Source organism: Acipenser ruthenus, chromosome 3 (genome assembly GCF_902713425.1).
Source record: "Acipenser ruthenus chromosome 3, fAciRut3.2 maternal haplotype, whole genome shotgun sequence".
NCBI classification, from domain to species: Eukaryota; Metazoa; Chordata; class Actinopteri; order Acipenseriformes; family Acipenseridae; genus Acipenser; species Acipenser ruthenus.
Window position 1 is genome coordinate 100260285 of NC_081191.1, and position 6000 is coordinate 100266284.

A 6000-nucleotide genomic window follows, 5' to 3' on the forward strand; every position below is an offset into this window, starting at 1 on the left:
AGCACCCGGTTCCAATCGAAGTGTCAATGCCGTTTAGCAAACTCCAGGCGCTTACGTTTGTTGGTTGCTCTCAATAAAGGCTTTTTTCTGGCAACCCTTCCAAATAGCCTATTGGCATGGAGGTGGTGTCTAATTGTAGATTTGGAGACTTGGTGGCCCCAAGATGCAACCAACTTCTGTAATTCTCCAACTGTGGCCCTTGGATTTCCCTTTGCCTCCTGAACCATCTGCCTCACTGTGCGTGGGGGCAAGATACACTTGCGTCCTCTACCAGGCAAGTTTACTACTGTTCCAGTGGTTTTGAACTTCTTAATTATTGCCCTAATAGTGGTAAGTGGTATATTTAGTTTTTTAGCTATTGTTTTGTACCCATTGCCTGATTTATGAAGGTCAACAACCATTTGTCTCGTTTCATTTGTGAGTTATTTGCCTTTCCCCATGGTGATGGATGACAAATGGATTTCATATGCGTGTTACCTCATTTTTATACCCCAGTGAAACAGGAAACCATGGAAGGCCACAATACAGTTCCTTAAGAATGAGCTGAACTTAAAGAAGTAGAATGTTAATGCAGATTTAATTTTGTTTGATTTTATTTATAAGAATCTTTAGGGGTGCCAATAATTCTGACACCTATCTTTTTGAGAACATTTTTTATTACTTGTTAATAAAAAACTTTTTCTCTGAGCAATTGTATTAGAATAAAAGAATATGGTTTTCCCATATATTTGAGCATAAAATATAGCTCATTACCTGTGTTGTTTATTTTATACAGCTTTTTTTGTTCATCTTTATCAAGGGTGCCAATAATTTTGGAGGTGACTGTATATATTCTTGGTGATGCAAAGCATTTGTCCATAGCTGTATATACAGTACATAAAACATATACTGTACCAATACTTTACTTACAATTCCATTACACCTCTGGACCACCCCCAGAGTTTCCTGTCACATGCGAAGTGCATGACTGAGTAAAGAGCCAGAACACTGTAAGGTGTTATTGGCCTTCAACTCTCTGTCTTGGTCGTCTCAATTTCACCGTAATTAATAAGTTAGAAGGCTCTCATTTAGGAAGGTGGTGTACCTTACGATACTAGTTGTATTACAATAAGATGCTTTGGTAAAGTGCTGGAATAATTACTCTAGAATTCTTCAATGTCATTGGACTGTGCTTTTATGCTGCTCTACTGTCATTTATTTTGTCTAGTTGTCTGTTCTGGTAACAGCGAGCGTGATGGGTGCTTCGTATGGGATGGTACTGTAACTGTAACTGTTGACTGATAAATCACGGTATAGAAACTATACCTGCTCAGGAGGAGGAAGTTAATGGTGGCTGAACCAAAGAAGGTTGCAGTGGACATCCTCATTCAAGAGATCTTCATCTGCTGAATTATTAAGCATAGTTCAGGAGGAGAGACACCATGTCCCAGCACCACGTAACTTCCCAATATTTCAGTTAATCAACAGCCATCTTGCTAGCATCAACACCCCTCCACCTCCCTTATGTCAGCCTTTACGGCTACTCCTAAACTTATATATGTGGGGGTGCCTGATCCCCCTGAAATATAAGGCTCTCATCTTACTAAACCCAGCGGACAAGAGGCCAGCTATTGTATCAACATACTGCTGTCATTCTATGCATTCTATTCTTCATTGTATTTACAAACCTGGTCATTACAGTACGGTTCTAGTTAGGGGTAGGACCAAATAGTCGACTAGTCCATAAGAAAAGTGACAGTCGACCTGAGAAGCTGGTAGCCAACTAATTGCATGTCATGTGATGTCAGGAAGGCAGGTCCATTTTACTTTCAAGGTCCTCTGTCAGACACAGTTTCCTTTAGCAACGTAAACAACAAAACAAAGCAAGCAACTGGTCGGCGACAGAAGAGCTTCATTTTCAAAGCTGCAGCAGAGCAGCAAATTAATACCAGCAAAACTACAAACTTCACAAAAATAGTCATGATTATAAAAGAAGCCAACTGGTCAGTACTTTAATTTTATTCAGTTGCTAAAACTGAAATGGAAAGTAATTGTGAAGCATGCGGTTTTGACTCTTTTCACGTCAACTATTCGACATGACCATAAAGTATCTAAAGCTTGCTACAGCCAGGAACTAGTTGCAGTGTTGTTTCTGGAAAAAAAAAAAAAAAAAAAAGATTTAATTGCTTCTCCAACCTGATGTTACTTTCACACCTCAATCATTTATTTTTCCAATAGTTTACAAATAGCAAGCTACTCTTAGTCGAGAGGATAGTGACATGAGGCCCTGATCATCTAATGGTTAGTCAGACATATGTCCCGATGGTGTGGCTAAGCAATGCTGGGAGACTGGAAATGGAGATTGTCAAACACATATAACCGAACAGACAGTGTGAAAGATACTAGCGCAAGTCACAACTGCTAAACTCTCTTCTTTCTGGTGTAATGGGGTGCAGTTTAATTTGTTTCCGGTTTTGTAACCTATTGCTATTAAATAGTAGAAAAAATTTTGAACTTTTGAGCTAAAAGTACACACAGACTTTTTTTTTTTTGCTTTACATAAAAACAATAAACAAATGGTATCATTTCATATTCAGATATAGAGAGTATTGACATTTGGAAATGTAACTTCAAATTAAAACATGTTTACATACAAATATTAAACTTATTCAAGTTTTAATAGGAAATAGTGTACAATTAGTTGTAAAGACACAAGGGGTGCAGTTCCATACACTGGTGATTCTTTCAGATACTTGATTCTGTTAAGAACCCTCTGGTTATGAAATTGATTTACCAGATGGGAGACATTATTCACTTTGTTATCTAATTTAGACAGGTACTTTAACTCTGCTTAGTACTACAATAGATAAGCCAGATTCATTCTTCAGTGCAATCAAAAGAGGCATCTTTGGAATGTTTAAAAAACTGATTGGGTGAAGCTGATTGAAGAGATAAAGATGAACACCCTGTTATTGTTCTTTCTTGGCACATATTGCAACTGATCCGTGCAAAAATGAATTTGTGTGCTTTAAAGGCAATTTAGGGCCATGAACCTGTGTATTTGAATAAGCTTCTTCCTACCCATGTCCCTGGCCCTGGCTATTTGCAATGGCAACTGCCAAGACGTTTAAATACAGTAACATTTTGCAATGTCCCCTGCTGTCTATGAGGCTCCCTCATTCCATTCATCTGGTCGATTCTTTATTCCAAGGTTACTCCTCAGCTTTGCGTGATGTCTTTCCGTGTTGACGATAGGAGATCCCATCTTTCTAAATACTGTCGCCCAGTCGGAGTATAATCCATCCTTTTGTGACTTCATTGATGGCTGGAATGTAAACAAGGATCACAGAAATGACATCCCTGTGCAGTGCACGTTGTAAATCATTGTGAGCATGTTTATTCTGGATTTGTATAACTGCTGCTGCTTTTAGATTGTATAGCGCTGCTGTTTGCCCTCCAGGTGTCCTCTGTTAAAGACATGTTCCATTCCACAGGGATTTTAACACAGGAACAATAAAATAACATAGAATAAGGAATAATTGATTATAAACAAACAAGACAATACATATTTTAAAAGATGGAGGTTTCGATCTGAACTCAGCTAAAAGAACTCAATATTGTTGCCTTGAACCTTGGAAACTGTCTGCTGCTGCCTTCCCCCACTGTACGAAGTCTTGGTGTACTTCCGGATAGTAACCTCTCCTTTGATGCCCAAATCTCCTATGTAGTTAAATCTTCCTTCTACCACCTCCAAAACATCTCAAAGGTCCGTCCCTACCTTTCCCCACCTGGATGCAGAGAAACTCTGTCATGAATTCATCTTCTCTCGACTCGACTACTGCAACTCTCTCTATGGTGGTCTTCCGTCACGTGCCATAAACAGATTGCAGCTGGTTCAAAATGCCGCTGCTAGGATCCTTATCAGATGTAAAAAACATGATCACATTACCCCGTCTTGCCCAGCTGCACTGGCTACCTGTAAAGTTCAGGATTACTTTCAAAATTCTCCTGCTTGCTAACAAGGCCCTTCATCACACAGGTCCACAATATCTCTCCAACCTGCTGACCCGCTATGTCCTTGCACGCAAGCTGAGGTCCTCTGACTCTGGCTTGCTTGTTATACCCAAGCAAAAGTGTACCACACTCGGGGAGCACTCTTTTAGCTTCATGGCCCTGACTCTCTGGAACTCTCCCACCCTTAGAGTGTGTAGCTCCCACAGTCGCTCGCTTCAAATCAACTCTCAAGACCCACCTGTTCTCTCTTGCTTTCAATGCTCTTTGAGCCTGATATCTGTTATTAGTTGTTGTCTAAATTGCTATTTCAGGTTTTTCACTCCATCTTATTTGTATGATTTTGTATGACACACACATCCACAATGTTTAGAATTCACATCCTAGCCTTTTATTTAATGTATTATGGCTGTATTTAATGTATTTGCATTGTTTTTTTTACTGTTTGTATTTAATGTACTATGCCCTGTATCTCACTGTATTTAATGTATTATGCATTATTCCTCACTATCTTGTAAAGCGCTTTGTGATGGTGGTCCACTATGAAAGGTGCTATATAAAATAAATATTGATTGATTGATTGATATACAAGCTAGTTTATATATATATATATAATTTTTTTAAAGAGAGACATCAATATTATGGTGTCACAGCAACCAAACGTGTCTATTTTTCAGATTATTACAGACTTTGCAGTTTTTTAGCACCGTTTATCAAAAATTTAACTTCTTATGACCATGTCAAGGCATGGCTATATTGAAACCTCTTTGTTAACAGGAATTGACTCTACTTATACTGTAGTTTAAAATAAAAACAACACACCTAAACCAAATGGCCATCTAATCATACCTGGAAGGCCTGGAAGGGCCTTATTTGCAAAGCTAATACTTTTCAAAGGTGGATTTTGAAAACAGCTTTGCTTTTGTTCTGTTTTGCCCAGTGAATTATTTTTGTCTACGTAACTTTGCAAAATGTGATCTGATCTGTTTATTGGAGATTAATTAAAATAAGATCAAGCTTTGAAAATGTAACCTGTTGGCCTAAAAATAAATATAGCTGGTTGGATATTAGAAACCTCAGAACTCTGATCCACCAATCAGGAAGCTCCAATGGAGGGCACTGTGGTGCACAGCAGTTGACCACAGAACTGTCAGATATACTGATGCACAATGAAAAAGTTTTACATCAATAGCTCATTGGGCACATACATAATGTTATTTACATTTTAAATAGTGAGCAGATATGTTTGTTGATTGTTTGAGTAGTATTGTTCCTTGGGATAACAACATACTGAGCTCAAGTCATGTGATTTCATAAAACGCCAGGTGCTCAGTGCTTGATATTTGAGTTTAGTTAAAATTTCCAAAATGAGTTGGCCAGCTGGTTGCAGCTGCACAGGAAGAGTGGCGGAACATCCCTCAGCAGTCTATCCAGAGGCTGATCAGGTCTATGCGTCAACGCTGCCAGGATTGTGTTAATGCTCAGGGAGGTCATACCTGATACTCATTTTGACAGTGTGTGAGGTTTCATACTGAATACTTATCATGATTCTTTGATCTGTATTTTTGTTCACATTTTCTGTGATTTTGTTTGATATTTATGTTTAAAATATTTGATTAAATCCATTAGACCTGAGTGTTGCATTTCTTTTGTGCATCAGTATATAATGTCTGGCTTAAAAAAAAAACTAAATGGAAGGAAAGCAAATTATTGAAAAGGTAAATGAACCTGTACATTTGACATTCGTGTTTTAAAATCCCATAAAAACACTGTTTCCAGTTTTAATTGCAATACAACCCATTACCTTGGTAGTTGATCTTGTCTCACCTATGGCTTGTGTTCTCAGTTTCTGGACACGGTCAACTACCAGATGCCAATGACCTCTGATCGGGGTTCTGCTGCTTAAAAAACAGCCAGAAAAACAAGGTTGCAATGCAGCTGCAGACGGATACCTGTGTCTATTAGCGGTTTCTATTATCTTCTCAGTCCCAGGCATTTGTTTCTCCCCTA